Below are 19,077 nucleotides of genomic sequence, written 5' to 3' on the forward strand. Positions count from 1 at the left end.
CAATTATTAAGCAAAGTTGGAGAGTTAGTTCGATCGGGAACAGTTTTCGAAAACTGTCAGCCAAGCTTCGACAAACGATGCAATACCATAATTTTAATTAAGCTGTTTGCCCGGTGAGGGCTGCCGCCGTTGGCTTCGAGTTCAACGCGCTGCCTCCCGAAGTAGTAAATCAGTCTCTGAAGTTCACGAGGTAGCGCACGGATTTAGGGTCAAAGACGATCGCGACGTCGGCTCTTCTTCCTCTTTTGCTTCCCTCCCCGAAGCAAGCAAGGGGGTAACCGGAGTGTTTTCGAGCGACGCTCAAGGGTTATTGTTTCGGGCACTGGGAATTTACATTATTTCCTCCGACCGGTCTCATTGTTCGTCCATTTTTGAACATTGCATTCTCAGTCACGAATTCGTCGTTGTTCTCGCATCTCGCGATACATTTGTACAAGGGTAATTACCGGTGCGATGGTGCACCGCGTTTTTCATTATTAAAATCAGTCATCAGCCTCTCCTGCCCGCCTCCCCCTCTTCGCTCTCTTGTTCTTGTTCTTTTCTGCTGCGATGCATTATGAGGAGTGGAGCGTATCTTTATTCATTCATGTTCGTTTATATTCTATAATCGAACCCTACGGATGTCGGATTCTTCTTTCGACCTTTTCGATCTTTTTTTTTTCGGTGGTAGTTTCTCGGGATTTTGAGTTGGATTAAATATTGCGTTATTCTGGATAACATTGGATTGATCGAAATGAAATTTTCTCGATTCACAGTTTAAAATATTGCATGTAAAATGTCACACATGTCGAATAAAACTTTAGTTGTTATTACTTCAAATCTAAGAATTCACATTTTATGTCACTAATATTTATTTATCTATTTTAAATTCGATATATACAAAAAAAAATAATTGTTCATATTAATCTCAATGAATTCAATAATAAATTTGTCAAGTTTAAATCGAGTACTGGCAATAACTACTCTTTCGTTCGAAATCAAGTTTCACATGTACAACAAAATATAGTGGAAAGCTGAATATATTGATACAAATTGTAAGAATTACTACGTAATCTTTTTTTTTTTAAAAGTGATCTCTTACGAAAAAAAATAATTTCCAATCGAATGAATCTATGGAATTTTAAAGAAATATATATATTCCTAAATTAAAATTCCATTTCACATTTACAAGTAATTCTTCTTTCGCATCCAATCGAAAATTCAACCAATTTTTTTTTCTTTGTTTTCACACAAGAGATCCACTTGTACGTGTTATTCGATCGAATCTTATGCATAAAATTATCCCAAATCGGTCTCGCCTATCTAAATCGTTATCTTAGGAACGTTATTATCGTGGACGTCGATAATTCTTCTATAAATGTCCGCGTGGGGTACGATATTAATTAAAACGGTGCGTGTTCGTAAATGCATTCAACCGACCCTTCGTCGCGCCTTCCAAGAGTGGAAGGCTCACGTGAACCACCGTTGGATGACAAGATGTTTCGTATATACACGTTCAATTCTCACGCGTCTCGGCGGCCTTTGTTTAAACTTTAACAAAGTCAATTCGCGAGTAAAAAGCCCCCGGCGCCTGTAATTATTTGCATCCACGTGTTACACTCGACGTCTGCCACCGTATGAAAAGGAAGAGAGGGAGAAAGGAAGGGAAGGAAAGAGGAAGGAAGGAAGGAAGGAAGGAGACCGGCCGGAAACTTGTACGGGATCCAGGGAAAACAACATCCCCCACTACCGCGCCTCCACGTGAAAAATATGTAAAGTATTGATTGCATTTTATAATTACTTGGGAGCTCGGTCGTCTTAGCTACCCTATCCACTCTAGCTTGCTCTCACCCTCTTCTCGCACCCTCAGCTACCATCCAACCGAGCCCTTCCTCTCTCTCTCTCTCTCTCTCTCTCACACTCACTCTTTTTCTCTCTCCACCACCGCCTCCTTCGCGCTCTCTCATTTCCTTCGACGTTCCTCCCTATCAGAAACGTTTCCTTCTCCTACGAGAAGGCAAGAAACACACGCATCCATGTTTGTATTCTTATGCGTTTACACTTGAATAAGCGAGGAGAAGATAGTACTGGGCATAACCCCTCCTTTCCTCGCTTTCTTGCGTCGTTTCACAGTACGTGCGTGTTCCGTATAGGATAGAATTAAAATATTTTGGGGGATATGTTTTTATTCGTCAATTTTTTTTTTTAATTTGGATCGATAAAATTTCGAATTCGATGGAAAGAAGATATTTTGATGATTTTTAGAAAAGTCTCTTGGGATTAGGGTTTTATGTAAAATATTGGATTTTTGGTAATTAATATTTCATGTAAATGGGGAAATTTTCATTTTCTGTGATTTGAATTTATATCTGCCTGTATATATATAAAATCATTCAGAACTTGATGATGACTGATAAAATGCTACGATTGAATTGCTTTCTTAATTTAAAAGATTAAATTAAGAAAACCAACAATTAATAAAATTTCTGTTAATATTATTTTTAAATAAGATATAATATAGGCTCTTATCTCCAATTTTGTTATTCCATAATCTAAAATCTCAAAAAGCTTAAGATTTATGATTATTCTTCGCAAGAATATTATTTTTTTTCGAATGATATTAATCATGACGCGGGGGCAATTCGTTTGGTCGTAAAATTGGTTCCTCGCAATGAGTTTGCGAGAAATTCGATCGAGTACTATCCTCGACGTGTTTTGTTTAAAACAAGAGACTTTCGTTCGTGCCGTTCGAGAAAGAGGGGGTGACGGTGGGGTAGAGATGGGGAGGGCAGAGATTTCAGCACGAAGCAATTCGAAAGATACAATTAAGATTTATCTAACAGTGCAAAGCGGATTGATTAAAAGTTGGAATGGAGCTTTACAAACAATTTGTTAATAAACACGGTTTTAGAAGGATTGGCCGAGCAATTTGCAATTTGTTTTTCAGATTCGATTGTTTTAACTATCGACGCGTCAATCGTTTGCATCTTGTTTGAATTATTTTCTTACTGATGAATTTTGGATTCAATGTATAAATGCACGGATGAAATTCTACATATTCATTCATTAACAATCATATGCATGCAATTTTGACGATAGAATATTGATAAATACTTTGATAAGAGATATCAGATTTCTATTTTTTCTATTATTTCTCTATTTTTTTTAATATTATATAATACGATTTGATTAGTTTTAATCAATTATAATATTGTGCAACATTTTAACTGAACTATTTCAATATAAATAAAAAATAAATATAATTTCATAATTATAAAGAATCTTATTTCTTAATAAATGTAAATTTTTTATTTTTTGTTACTTTTTATTATTCTTTATTTGATATATTCTAATCAAATGTTTTTATTTTTTGAAAACGAGAATGAAATTGTTTAATACTTAATTCCTATTGTGATATATTTATATATTTATATATGTTTATATTTCTTTCTTAATATCATGATAAATTGACAAGATTATTCGATTTATTTCAAATACAATGCGTATTCGAAATAAATAGCATTAATCTTACTTAAATTTAGTAATGTATAATATATATATATATATATATATATAGAAGACAATATCGTTATTGTCCTCAAAACGTACTATAATATTCATTCGCTATCACTGATCAAACTTTCTGCCTGCTCCATTACCATCCAATTAAACTTATCCGAAGAACTGGAAGATCCAATGAAACTATGGCGAACGACAGAAAATCAAAAATCATCGAATGTAATATAATAGAGTTAACACATTAATTGCACATATATCGAATTCCATAGTAATCAAGAAATTTTTAAAAAAGAAATTTGTATAATAATTATGTAAATCAAACAAATATAGAGTTTCATATTGTTATTATATTGATAATTTATTATACTTAATTAATGATTCATAAAATTATTCTAATTGTATACATTTCATATTGAATAATTGTAATGGATAAATTATCGAACTATTTTTTCATTGTTTCAAAATAATTTAAAAATAATGATGCTTCGTTGTTACTTAAAAACGTAACGTAAAAATCATTAAAATCCTCTTTATTCTGAAAGGTCAAGCCACACACTATGCTCGATGGACGATTCTCCTATTCCATTCACCTATCGAAGGAAGCAATATCTATTAAAGAACCTATTCGTGACAAATCTACATAATCTTTGGCCACTTTAACCATTAACGTTTCAAGAAACGATACTTCATAACACAATTACTATCCTTTCTCATTCGTATTTGTTAATTTTTCCCAACACGATAAGTGCAGATCATCTTAATATACGAAACATTACATTTTTACGATTAATCTAAAAAAAAAAAAATCATTTCCTTCCTCCATAATTGGACAGCAATTTTCGTCCAGTCCGATTCTAGATATCGAATATCGCGCGGAGCAAGCAGAAACCTATAACGCGCAATAACTCGTCTTCTCTACCTGGATTTAAGACGAATGAATCTTACGTTTACGCGTGAGACTGGCAGGAATGGAAAATATTGGAAAGGTAAGGAAAGGGAGAAGGAACCGTTGGAGGCAGAGGAATAAGAAAGAGAAAAGGAACAGAAACGAAGAAAAAGATAGACTGTGGTACAGTGAGTTGGAGGATCGGTTGAGAGAAACGGAGAGTAGCGAGGCGGGGGATGAATTAGAGGCAAGAGAGAAGGAGAGAGAGAAATAGGCGTAGCGGGCCAGGAGAGTGGGAACGAAGGAAAGGGTAGGTAAAGAGGGCCACTGTTTTTACCAACCAGCCTGCGACTGCCGCGCACTCATTTACTCTCGGTAAACTAACACCGTCTCATTCGGCCAATGCACACTCGCCCCTATTCACTCACATTGGCTCCCATGCATTCGCCATAAGCACAGCGCGAGTCTCCACTCGTGCATACACATATACATATATATATAATATATATATATATACATAGTTACACTACGAGACGAGCTTCACTTCTCGGCCGAAGAAGGAAAGACAAACTCACGAGCCAACACAAGGCAAGCGAGTGTAAGCGAGTATACAAACGTATATAACATACGGGGTATAAAATTGAAACGAAACTAAAGAACGAAAAAACGAAACGAACTCAGCGAGGCAAAGACTCGCACTAAAGCCAACCACCCCTTCCGCACAGCCTCGCAGGGATGATGATGCACGAGCATTCGTAAAAAAAAGCAGCATATGACGAGGTCGAGGATCGCGGCGGCCGTGTATCACGTGTATCCTTTCTCGTTAACGTTCTCGCGTGCATTTCTCGCTGGTGTTATATGCTGGTGATTACACATAGGTAGATAGGAGGATAGGAGGCAGAGGTTTTCGCGAAACGGGGCGCAATGCATACTCGCAACGGCGAGTGGCATCACGACGAGGGGGGAGAGAGAGGTGGTTGGCAGGAGGAAGAAGGCAACGGGAACGCACGTAAGGGTTTTCTCGGTTTCTTACAGGGAAGGAGTGGGGTTCGGTTGGAGCGCGTGGGGCCAACGGTTGAGTGGGAGGGGAGGTGGGGGAGAGCAGCTCTGCCTAGAAGTTGCGCCCAGCATTTTAATCGATTTCATTTGCGCGCATGTGAGTGAGAGTGAGCGGCACGCGGCCCGTTGGACGGAGAGGAATAGTCCGGGGAAGGGGGGAGGAGGAGGAGGAGGAGGTTGCTTTCGAGGGAAAACGCGAGTGCGAGCAGAGCGGCGAGCAAGCGAGCGAGAAAGAAAGAAAGAATGGAGGAAGAGGATGGATGGATGGATGGATGGAGCGCGGCGAAGAAAAGAGAAAGGGGAAAGGAAAGGAAATAACGGAAAGAGAGAGGAAGAGGAAACGAAGAGCGAATCGAAAGAGCGCGAGTATGGGCGGACGACGACGGCGACGACCGACGGCGACGGTGCGTAGGGGGGAGTGAGATGGGTAGTAGAGCGCGCGCCTCTCCGGTGTATAAACCTTTCTTTGTTTTGCTTTGCTTGCGTCATTAGGGGGGTTGGGGATGGATGAGGCGAAGGCGGCGGTCGGGTGTATGGGCGGGGGGAGGGAGGGGGGAAGGCCTCGGCGGGAGAGGGCGTGGTTCTTCTGCAATCTACATATAGGCATCCGTGCAGACGACTTTGCTACGTGTGTAGTACGTATGTGTATGTTTGTGGGGATGCACGTGTGTTTTCTACTGTAGGTGCACACGCTACGGAATTCCCTATCCGTGAGAGTTGTCGCCGCCGCCGCCGTCGTCGTCGTCGTCGTCGTCGTCGTCGTCGTGTCTCTACTTATAATTCGCATGATGGGTCGACACACGCTCGAGTTAAAACTTTGCCATGTATCTCGTGGCAGGCAGGGGAGTGCCAAGCCACCCCCTCCCTTTCCTATTCCTTCTAAAGGGCGGCAGCCATACGAGGGACCCGCTTTATATTCGCATTTCGCGTCGAAAAAGACTGCGAAAATACGGCCGGCGAAATAATATCCCCGATGCCGGGACATTTGGAATTTTATGCCAACTTTTTAATACCATCCACGCGCGATCCTCGAGATCTTCGAGGATTCTGTGATTTTTTTTCTTTTTCTCTCTTTTTCTCTCGCGCGATTCGACGGATTTATTGGAAAGAAGATCAGTGACAATTAGAGAAGAATCGATTCAGTGAAAGTTTTCGACGCGTATTCTTCTTTGACGAACGAAGATTGAAAATTTTTCGCTTCGTTTTTCAACACGGTGACAGTGTGAAGAAACGTTATCTTATTGGTCTTGCATAAATAGATCGACACTCGGGAGGGGGGGATGCTAGTAATATTGGCGAGATCCAATTGCGCGGGAAGATTGTAGGTAAGTTGGAGCAACTTGTCCGTATTGGATGTCGAAGTCGATAGTCTTGGTAAATAGACTTTAAACATTAACCTTAATACCGGAGGATGATAGTCACGTCTGGTAATTTACGTACATGCGTGCCGGAGAGCGATTTAAAATCTCTAAACTTTGAAATTATCCGATCCATCTTTTCGATTCGATATATATATAAAATTCTTGTTTGGCATCAATCTCGTCGGATTTTTTTCGATCGAAAAATTTCTTATTTTTATAATTGTTATTCGACTTTAATTATCGAATTAATCATCGAATATTTCGACTAATTTCAAATTTTTCAGAAAATTCCTTATACAATATCATTTTTTGTTATTGCAGATTTATCGAACAAATGTAATGCATGAAAATATTAGATGTTTCTAGTTCATATCATAATTTTATCGGCAACAAGAAATTGTTTGGAAATTTACAAGAATCTAAGATTTTGTTAAAAAACTTTGCCGCGTTTTTTCTGCCCTCGAGAACAGAGACTCCAACTTTTTCCGTGCCACCTTCTTCGTGCGAATCGACATGTATTTCCCTCGCAACACACACTCAACAAACCATGTTCGTCGAATGATAGCGACGAAAGTGTGGGTAAAGACTTACGTTACCTCTGTGTAAATCCGATATCGAAGGTCAACGGCACGGGGACTTAAGACGGAAGCAAAATACTTATGTAGGTGACTTGTACTCTTATCCGATCGATAACGATTTCTGCACTCGAGAATGTAGAGCAAAGTCAATTGGTTTTTGTTTCTTTCAATCTGCAAAGATGTAACACCTATGGAAAATTTGTAAAATAAAATTAAGTAAAAGCATTGAGATTGTCTTAAAATTATAATATTTAGTTATATATATATTAAAATAGAAAATAACATTTTGAAAATTTGGATATTTGATTTTTTCATTTTTCGAGTTTAAGCTTATAGAAATTATATTCATTGAAAATAATTAAAGATGAAAATAAGAACATAAAGATGGAAGAAGAACATAATTATGTTTGTATTATTTTATAATTATATTTCATCATATATGTCATTAGAAAAATCTTATACAAGAAATGATATAATAGCAAGTATATAAACAGAAAATTTTTAATCAATTAATCACTTATCGTAATATAAAAACTCATTCCATTTCTTCATATAACGTATAACGTTAATCTGTTAGCTCCGTGTGACAAGTACACCTAGTCAGAGATAAAATAAATTTAAAATAAAAAATATAAATATTACATATTTTCCAATACGAATCAATAACTTTTATATTTTATTTTCACAAAAACTTACCCTCTATTCCTATTTCGCACAGCACAATTAATCTATTGACACACTCATCGTCTCTTTACTTTAAAAAAAAAAAAATTCTACTCTCACATCCTCATCACTGCACCAAATCCCAACGATAATCATTCCCTTTCGATCGGTGGTAATAGCCGGAAGACAGAAAAGAAAGAAAAACGACAAAATAAAAAAAGAAAAAAAAGAAGAAAAAGAAAGAAAAAGAAGAAGGAGGAAGAGAGAAGAAGTCGGGCAAACAGGTAGATAGCGGTCAGCTGATGGGGTGGCACGGGCTAGTAGTCACGTGTCGTGTGGCCGGCCGGCCAACTGGCCTGCCCACGTGGCGAGAGCAGCGGCAAAAACAAGGAAAAGGAAGAAAGGCTTTCCAAGCGGGCGTGTGGCGTGGCAGGTTGTCGAGGGGGTGGGAGTGAGGCGGGAGAGTAACGCAGAGATTTTATTGGCGTCGGTACGCGGATGGTCCACTGCGTGGTCAGCTGGCGTCGGCGCGGCTTTACGCGCGCGAGTCTCCTCTGACAGAGGTGGAGTGGTGGGTGGCCGTGAGAGGGGCTCGTGGGGGTGAGTTGAGAGGGTGCGAGCAGTCGAAGGGTGGGGCTCGGTCACCACGTGGCTGAGCACGTGGTCTTTATCCTCCAACAACTCCTATTCCTCTCTCTCTCTCTCTTTCTTTCTGCTTCCCTCCTCCTCCTCTCCTCGCGCTTCCTTCTTTCCTCATCCCATCCACCGATGTCACTCTTTGATACCGCGCTTCTTTGTCGGATCACCAGCATACCGTGTACATATACCTGCTCGCGCGCCTATATCCCATGCTGGCACGCACGTTTCCCTGCTCGGTTGCTCCTTTGTGCGATCACGCTTTCTTTCGCCGCTGCTCGTGATTGAGAGGCGCAAGATTCAGCGGAAAGCTTCCTCGTGTATATATATATACATGTGTACGCGTGACTGGTTTCTTCGAGGTTTTTTCGAGTATGATTATGTACGTCGTTTTTCAGAGACGAATGAACCAATTTCGTTATGTATAATTGTAAGATTGAAATATATACGCATAAATGTATTACGATTATGCGCTTTAAGAAATCCCGAATATTCGAATATTCAACGATCGAAAGTGCGAAGCCTTGCAAAGGTGACTTGTGATCGCGCATTAAAAGACGGAGAAAAAAGCCTATTCTTCGTGTCTCCTTTCATAACCGTCGGAGATAAATAAAAGAAATAAAAGAAGACTTGGATGCAAATCATGGGCCGATAAATCCGCAATCCACCCATTCACGGATGTATCCATCCAAAATTAGAAAACGCAATCAGTGAATCGGGTGTGATCACCTTTTCCACGGGTAACACGGGAACGATCCCAGATGCCGACGGTAACCGAGGAGGCTTGTTCGTTCATTAACCATGAGGAAAGCTGCGCGTCTGCCAAAATTTTCCCTAAAACCTGGCGACTCCCCAGTGTCGACTTCGCGGATACGATGCGCGCGCGTGCACACACACACACACACACACACACATATCACCGATACCATCCTAAGAGTCTGGCGAATAAGCGCGGCGCGCGTCAGCTTATTAGGAGGAGAAGGAGGGAACGAGAAGGGTATATTTCACGCTACACACATGCATTTTAATCCGCACACATGGTGCGAGACACGTGTGAGCAAAAGCAAGAGCAAGAGTATGAAGAAAGAGGGTGATGAAGGAGAAGAAGGAGGGAGGGGGGAGCGTACATGACATGTCACGCCGTGCCTGGCTCGCCTCCACCTTCTTCCCAAGCCACCTCACAGCCCAAGCGTTCGCCAACGTTTCACCCACCCTCACTCCCTCTCCCTCCCCCCTTAGGAGGCAGTCTCCTCATCCCCTTGGCGCCGCATCCACTGCCACATCGATCCGCCTTAATGAGTGGAAAGAATAAGACAGCTTCCCCTACTGCGAGAACGGAGTTTCACCCTCCCCTACAACGGCGAACGACGTCGTGTATAGGAAAGAAGGGGTCGCGGGAATCGGAGACGGGTGAAGGAAAACGGGACTTGAGCGTCGGGCGTCGAGGAAGTAAGGGGCTGGGGGGGAGGGAAAAAGAAGGAGAAAGAGAGGAGTTGTAAAGAGAGAGGGGAAAAAGGGAAGGAAAAGAGGGACTAAAGAGGAAAGGAGAGAGGGAGAGAGGGAGAGAGAAGGTTGGGTTTCAAGAGGTGAGGAGGTGATGGAGATGGAGGTGGAGGGGTGGTGGTAATGCTCCCGTTGTTTCGCGAGCGAGGGAGGCACGCACGCAGCACCCCCTTTTCGTCCAACCGACCCCTTCTTCCTTCGCCGGCCCCCTCACGACTCCGAGGAATGTTAATTCCCGCCGCTTTAATTCTTACGAATATTTCCCCCTTGCCTGGGGACGATCGTGGCAAGATCCTGGAAAAGACTGGAAAACTGAAGAAGAAGAAGAAGAAGAAGAAGAAGAAAAAGAGGAAAAGGAAGAAGAAGAACGAAGGAAACGAATAATCTCTGACGTTGGTGAGACGGAGAAAGCATATAAAGGTGGAGAATCGCGCGAAGAAGAAGACGAAGAAGCACAGAACAACCCCTGAAGGCTTCTCCTCACCACCTTGGCGTCAGCTTCGTCTCTCTCCTTATTGTCTCCTTCTCCTTCTCTTTGTCCTGCTACTTTCCTCTTTCCACACTCTCTGCACAGTTCGTATACAACGGTCTCGCGGATTTTAAGCCTCACGGTAGTTTTCGGGCGCCTCGTGGGATTGTAAGCTTGAACGTTTTTCAGAAGGAGAGGGGGATAGAGGAGACAGGAGTGGGAGGAGAGGTAAACTCGTGTGACTCGCGGTGGAGAAACGCGAGTTTAATACGTTCCACGAGATAAGATTCGTTAATCGCGCCTTCTTCATAGCGGCGAAATAAATTGAAAATTTTTACGAATTTTCGTTTTGATCTTTGTAGATTTCGTTTGGATTTCGATCATGATTCGAAGTTAGAAAGATTCCGTGTATTTCTGCCCGTCGTTAAACTCGAAAAATGACGAGATTCGCGAAGGTCTTCTACAATTAAAAAACCTGGATAGGTAGTTGGTAGTATGGCCTCTTTCGAAATTAACTTGGACAACTTTTTTCATTTTCTGTTTTCTGTCGTGAATTAAATGAATTTTGCTATGGTAATTTGATAAGAAATTATTTCGTACGGAATAAGTCCGATGTAAATGGAATCTGGTGTCTTAATTGTTGTCAATGTTATTGTATTCCTCTTAAAATGTGAATAAATACGGATAAATTTATTAATAAAAATTATTATATAAAATGCGATGATCGGTATCATTCCTTGTTTTTGTACAATCTTAATTCTACTCTATGCTGCCAAAATTATTAAGGGAAAAATAAACTAACGTTATTATCCTTGAAATAACAATTCATATTAAATGTCATCTTTACGTTGTATCAATATTGTTGTATCAATACTTGTGACAAATTTTATTTCGTTAAATTTATTAAAAAATCATTAAAATAAGACGTCATGTTTTCTTTAGTCTTTGATTAAAATCGTATTTTGATTTTCTCGTTAATAAATTATCAAATAAGGATCGTAAAGATCACTTATTTTGCTCATAATTTTAATATATTTTATTTTATTATTCTATTTGATATTTTATTATATTTTATTCTACTTGATATATTTTACAATTAAGATATTTACTTTTTTTATATTCATTAACATGATCATAATGATAATTGGCCATCATTTATTTTCTTAATAATTATATTAGTCATTGATGATCATCGTTGTTATATTTTATTAAAATAAGAAAATAAAATAAATCGTCGATCAACAAATTTTAAACAGTGCAAATGAAATTATAAAATTCACAATTTTTAGGTAATAAAAATAAAAATAAATTTATCTTTATCTACTGTTATTTTTAGATTTTATGATCTGTCGATTCTCATTATTATCAAAATTTTTATTTTTATTATTAATTTACACGTATTAATGATGAAAGAAAAAATAAAATAAAAATGGAACATAAAGATATTTTTTCTTAAACTTTGCCGATAAAAATCAAATAGATTTTGATTTGATATTTTAATTTTATGAAAATGACTCTTTATTTAAAAAAAATAAGATTTTTCGAAAGTATCAAAATGTTTCATGGAACAAAATGAAGTTTATATTTAAAATTATCATCGTATTAATCTATAAAATTTTCCTTTGAAAAATTAAATTAATATACTTATTTATTTTAAATTATATGCAAAGATACAAAAATTACATGTGAAGATATCGTTCGCATTTTTTAAATGCGTGCATATGAAAAGTAATGTGTAAAGTTTTATAACTTCATTAAAATAAATTAAAAATTAATACATTGAAAATGAAATTAAATTTTCTACTTTAATTCTTTAAGGTGATTTTTTTCGACCAATTTTTACACAGTTATGGAACTTTGAGTTTTACAATTAATTCATTATTATTCGATAATTATTCATTATTATTATATCATTAACTCGACGATCAGAGATTATAATGTTATGATAATGCATATTGGATCGCATATCGTACTTTTTAAGTTAATAAAAAAAATGACTTCTTTCTTTATCTGTCTACTTTCATCCTACTTTCTCTATATAAAATCACATTTATATGTATTGTAGAGTAATAATGATTGTTGATAACGTTTGATTGTTGTTAATGATTGTTGTTATCAGCAAGAAAAATAATAAAAATTTAGATTTAATAATTAATTGATCATTAAAGAAAAAAAAATTTTGTGAATATGTTCCAATAGTTACATGAAAAACTATTATTATATAAAATAAGAAAATCGTTAAAAAAGCTCAAATTATATTGTTATAACAAATATAAAATTATTTTTATTTGAAATAAAATTTTTATTAGATTAATCAAAATGTTTTATTATTTCTCTTTTTGAATTCAAATAAATGATTAATTCTTTGCCTAAATTATTATTAATTCTTAAATTAGATTAGATATTAAATAATTAAATATTATTATACGTATTACACATAAATTAACAATTCTCGTTATTATTATTATTCACACAAGTGCATTCAACACACTATATCACAAACAAACAAAAATTATATTTATATATTTATATATCTATATAATTTTGTCTCATAAAGAAAATAATCCATTACTCTCAGAATCACTTTAATAAAAATTCTATTTCGACATTTAACATTATACTCATTGCATATATAATTAAACGAAATAATTGACTTCGATTTTAAATGAAAACGGTATGATGAAATACAGAATTATTATCAATTTCCAAGAATGTGACGGATAACAATGTAGCGTAGGCGGCAACGTAACTTAAGATGAATGCATACAGCGCTTTTTTCTCAACAGCACGAAGAAACGATGAAAGATCGAACTGGATTAATGGGAAAGAGAGACAGAGACAAAGAGAAAGGATGAATCGGGGACAAAAACGAGGGAGAGAGAGAGAGGCGACATTCGCAAATTATCGGGTATAACGGAGAAGGCTGCGACGAGTGAACAAAGATGATTTGCCCAGGAAGAAGCAAATGGAGAGTCAAAGAGAAAAGCGTAACTACTGCGGTTTTTGCAAGGCCGTCATATCCGGTCATCTGTCTATTGTAGCACTTATCCCTGGTCAAGTCATGGCTGAGAGCGTGTTTACTCGAATAAATCATCGATATACTTCGATGCTTTTATATTATCTCTAATGGTTTCTCTAGATTTAAAGTTGGAACGTTAAAATGTATTAAAACGTGGGTGGGAACATGTTCGCATACAATAAAAACGATTATATAACGATTTATATAAAAACGATTTTATTTTGAGAAATCGTTAATAATTCAATCTTGTAAACGAATCATTTTCCCACGAAAATTAAATTAATTTCATTGAAACGTTTTAATTTTTAATTGAAAATCATAATATATTACTGTCCCGATATTAAGAATACGAAAGATGATGTGATCGAAGATTTAAAATGAAATATTCATATATTTATATGCATACAAGTGTATGAAAAATATTGAATAAAAATTATTTGGATCTAATAATGTGACGCAAGTACGTGAAAGGTTATCTACTCCATTTGGAGTATGCAAACCTATTAAATTAGGTTGAAGCATTTCACCAGGAATTTCTTCATATTAACATGATTTCCAATGTGTCTTGTTTCTGCTCGGTTTCCCTTACGGTCGACATTCTCTCGTTCCCCTTTATCTTACTCAATTCCACGTCTCGATATATACTCTTACCAGACGAACCAGGCCCGCAGTTTTGTGCGATATTAAATTATCAAGGGAAAGCATCCCCGCCTATTTCACCCTCCAGGCTTGAATCACATATTACATAATCCTTAGTTCGTAATTTCCGTAGGAAAGAATTCGAAATCAAAATATATATTGCCTACTCGTCCCGTGATATTTTCGTGCTAATTTGAAGATTTTGCGCTCTCATCCGCGTAATCTAATATATATTTTTGAACTATATATTAAATCTATTGAAAATATTTTTCAAATTATGCAACTTTAAATATTGTTGTTGAACTTTTTTATTTAAATTTTTGTTAATAAGAAAACATGGATGGAAATGTAAAGAATAAATGAATTCTCAAATAATTATATTTCGTTACGAAAAATTATTATTTATACAGAAAATTTATTTGGAAAATAGTTAAATTTAGTTATATTTTCTTACATATGTTCTATACGTATACAGGATTTATATATATTTGAATTATAATTTCTTAAGAAATATAGATGTGACTATGAAATTTTGCACGTGTAACATCTCAACAACTACTTACATAAGAAGTTATTGAACGTGGAAGAAGTTTTGGAACTAAGTAAGTGTTGGTATCAAAATAATGGAGAAGTAAAATATTTTAATATATATCCTGTCATATTTGACACTACTTAAGATATAAATATTATTGTATTTACTAAATTCTAACGAAAATATAGTCTATTAACTATAATAATAATAATAATAATAATAATAATAATCTTAATATTTAAAAGATTATTAAAAGTTTTTAAAAATTATATAAGTGTCAATTTTTCTATCCTGAAGTTACTATTATATTTAGCCTTTGTACTTTGGCCTAGTTGCTAAACTTTTCATTAGAAAATTTTATATATTAAATTTTAAAAACAAATATATTATTTATTGAAAGAAATATTAAATTATATATAAATAGTTTATAGAATAAAATATTCATCTTTAAAGAATCATTTTTCTTTAAAATTCTACAATTTGTTTTATATTTACCCACTTATTAAAAATCTCCATTTATTTCTGACTTATACAAAGTAATTAGAAAGAGATTTTAAGATAAGAAAAACTTTATTATATAAAAAAATATTAATATTATATAAAAAAATAACATTAATCCTTTCCAACAAAAAGATTAAACATACGTACAAATAACAAATTATCTATTATTATTAATATATATAAATAGTTAATCAAGTTCTCAATCAAATAACATTAAATTATTTTAACATATTGCTTCCATTTTTGCAAAAATTTATTTCGAAACGTTCAACTTTTATACGTGAACGATCAACAAATGAAATACGTCACCGATTCTATTACAATCCATATATCATTACAATGTACACAATGTACACACACACACACACACACACACATATACACAGCTAAAACAAAAATTCCTGTGAAAAGCATTAAAACGGAACTTGGTGCACGACATTGTATTAAGTGCGACAATATGAATGTAGTTCTGGCACTCCACCAACCTCGAGTCGTGTGTATCCCGCTGACAAACTGGCGTAAAATACCGGGCAACGATTCGCGTCAGTGTTGAACAGCATCTTAATCTTCACAGTGCAATCTGTACTATAAACAACGTGGCTCGATAGTTGCTCCGCGTGTATATACTATATACACGCGGTGAGCGGACACGTATATCGAGGCATGCCGTGGCTTGATCTAAACTCACTACGGACGATAAATTCAGCCGAGGAATAAAATAGATCTCGGCTAATTGTGAGAGATGCACGACTCACTTACTTGCACGCTCGAATCGCTCTCGCCCCATCTTCGTCCGTCCCACGGCCACCCACTTTGTCGCCGTCCTTCTCTCTCGACTTCGATTCGTTTCATCTCTTTCTTCCCTTCGCGCATCCTTGCCCTAAGAATATACCCTCTCGGTCTCTTCATGATCCAAAGAACGTGGTGCACTCCTTTAAACTATGGTTGTCCTGTATGTGGGGGTGATAGTGGAGGGGAAATAGGTGGGGAGACAGGCTTCGATGCCTGGTTAAACTGCTTCTAGGAGATCGAGTTATGCACACGGGCAAGTTCGTCCGCGGATTTAACGAGTGATGGCTACGAGAGATGAATTAGCTGTTTTACATACAGCATGTAATGATTTTATTGGGGGATGATGTTATTACGCCGAGTTTGGGTAAAATTTGAAACGAATGAGCAAATAATTATATTTGAAGATGGATAGATTTATATTTATTTTCTATTTAATTAAGTATTGAAAATAAATTGAATTTTTTATTTATTATTATTATATAGAATAATATCATTATGTGTTGTATTATACGTTATAATTAAAAATTGTTTGTTTTATTATTTTCTATATTATATTTCTATTATATTTCTTATGCTTACAGAATATTTATTTTTTTGTCTATTTAGAAATCTCTTTTTTTCAATGATACATTCAAGCAAGAATTGTTTTGTTAATCATGAATTTTTTATTTATTTTTTTTCGTACAACACAAGTTTTAATGGAAAGTTAAAATTTAATTATATTATTTTAAATTACAAAAAATTTAATATTCAAATCCAATACATTAAATATTTTGTAAATTGTGTAGCAAATTTGATGTAAATACTTTTTGCAGTTATCGAACCATCGAATTCGAGAGAGAGTTCTGACGGGCTGAAGGGAAGGTGGATGCTCCAGGAACTGACCATTCTCACTTCTCTTCGACTTGTTCCTCCCCTAAAGCGCGACAGAAACTGGAGGAAGAGACTATTAGAGCGAGCGAGGTTACATTTAGACGCTCGATTCCACAGAATCAATGTTAGAAAGAGATAGAAATAAAATCGGAAACGGAAATAAAGAAATTAAAACATTTATGATTAATCTTTTTGAAATAATATTATTGAATTTATATTTAACACTATATTTTTAATATTTTAGCTATTATAATGATAATACAATGAAATTTGAAATAATTTATAGATCAAATTATGATAAAAATTTGCAATTGAATTACACAACGATATAAGAATTAAAATTTGTTTTGAAACTTTGAATAAATATACTAAGGAGGGCAACAAGCACACATATTTTCGATTGAAAATTTATATAAAATTCTATCATTTATACAATTTGATAGTAAAGTCCATAATCTACATAACAGTAAACAAATCATTCCACAATTATTCTTTTCATCTTTTTTACAATATAATATTGAATCCTTTTATTGCCGAGTTGCAATATATAAATAGTCCTCTTAAAGTATATGACACTTAGAAATAAACAGATGTGATAGTAATAAGAAAATTTAACAATTCGATAATAAAAGCATTAATATCTAAAAACATATATAGAAATATCCACGATCAAGGGATCAAATTAAAACAAATCTTGACCTATAACAATTCCTCCATCGTCCCGTAACGTCCCGTACGCGGATCATTTTTTCAAAGAAGTCGAGGAACACGAATGAGATGGAAAGAAAAGAAAAGAAACTCCGTGTGGTCCCGGTACCGAGTCGGATGAACGCCACGAACAAGACGTAATCGGGACGACGTTCGTAGCCCTCGGTAGGTCTCGTGAGGAACGAGAGATCGCACGAGCGCAAAGATCAAGCAGGATCGTGCGACCCGGACCCCTTCGACCTGTGCGCCTCGAACCAAACAGGAACGAAAGAAACGAGAGAGAGAGAGAGAGAGAGAGAGAGACAGCGCGCTCCCTTTCTGTCCCACTCCTGTCCGCGATACTCGTCCCCCTTCCCTTCTCTTCCTCCCCCCGCATCCATCTACCCACACGATCCGCGCCAACTCTCTTTGGCCACCTCCCTCTCCCCCTCTCTCTCTCCCTTCTGTTCCCCTCACGTGGCAGAGATGTGATCCACGCCTGTGATGCAACAACTTGGATTGTGTTACTTCACCGGAGTCGAATTATGTCGGATACGGTCGCGGCCTCGTATATACATTTGTTGCGATCACGTGTCCGCCGAACAGGCGAATCCCCGTTACGGGATTGGAGGATCGTGGGGGGTATTGGGGGGATCGTGGGGGATCGTCGATAGTGAATCTCGTAGTATAACCGGGGCCAACCGCGGTTTCCCTCCTCGGTTTATTGCGCCTGGCCCCGGTTTATTAATCATGCCTTGACATTTTTCACCGGTGTCCGGGATATCGGCGACCGGGCACGGGTCAGGAGAGCATCCTTCGATCCGATCGTTTTTATTTTCTTTTTTCTTTCGAGGTATCATATCGCTTTGCGCTTTCGCGATTCGAACCTGCTCTCTCGCACTCTCTCATTTCGATTGCATTTAGGAATCGATTCGGGAATCGGTGAATTTCCCGCGTGAGAATTAGGTGGAAGGGAAAATTGTTCGAGCTTTGTGTAAAATATTATTATATATTATTATTTTGTTTTGAGGTTATGGTGAAATTATTTATCTGGATTCTATTAGACTTGTGTTTGTTCATATTGGACAGGATCTTTTAAAATTCCGGTTAGAATGTAAAGTAATTATTAGTGTTTTATGTATTATTTTTCTTGTGCATATACATAGCTATGTTTTTAAAGAAGTATTTTTCTATTGAATATGTATTCTGGCATGCGTGAGAATTAGAAGAGGGGGAGTCAGAGAAAGTTGTTCGAGCTTTGTGTCAAATTATCAATGGTTATTAATGTTTTTATTATTATTTTTCTTGTGCACATACATAGCTGCTTTTTTGCAATTGATTAAATATTTTTTTATTGAATATATATTCATGCATTCATCAC

At 36.5% G+C, this 19,077-nt stretch overlaps 1 long non-coding RNA gene across 1 annotated transcript; it reads right to left on the reverse strand.

The window, feature by feature from the left end:
- Positions 1–7,783: 7,783 nt before the first annotated feature.
- Positions 7,784–8,877, reverse strand: LOC133665749 (uncharacterized). The gene is made up of 2 exons (XR_009828995.1): positions 8,079–8,877; positions 7,784–7,978 (listed from the first exon to the last, which is right to left on the reverse strand). It is a non-coding gene; the product is annotated as an uncharacterized LOC133665749 (long non-coding RNA).
- Positions 8,878–19,077: the final 10,200 nt, after the last annotated feature.

The sequence above is a fragment of the Apis cerana genome, linkage group LG2, assembly GCF_029169275.1.
Source record: "Apis cerana isolate GH-2021 linkage group LG2, AcerK_1.0, whole genome shotgun sequence".
Taxonomy (NCBI): Eukaryota; Metazoa; Arthropoda; class Insecta; order Hymenoptera; family Apidae; genus Apis; species Apis cerana.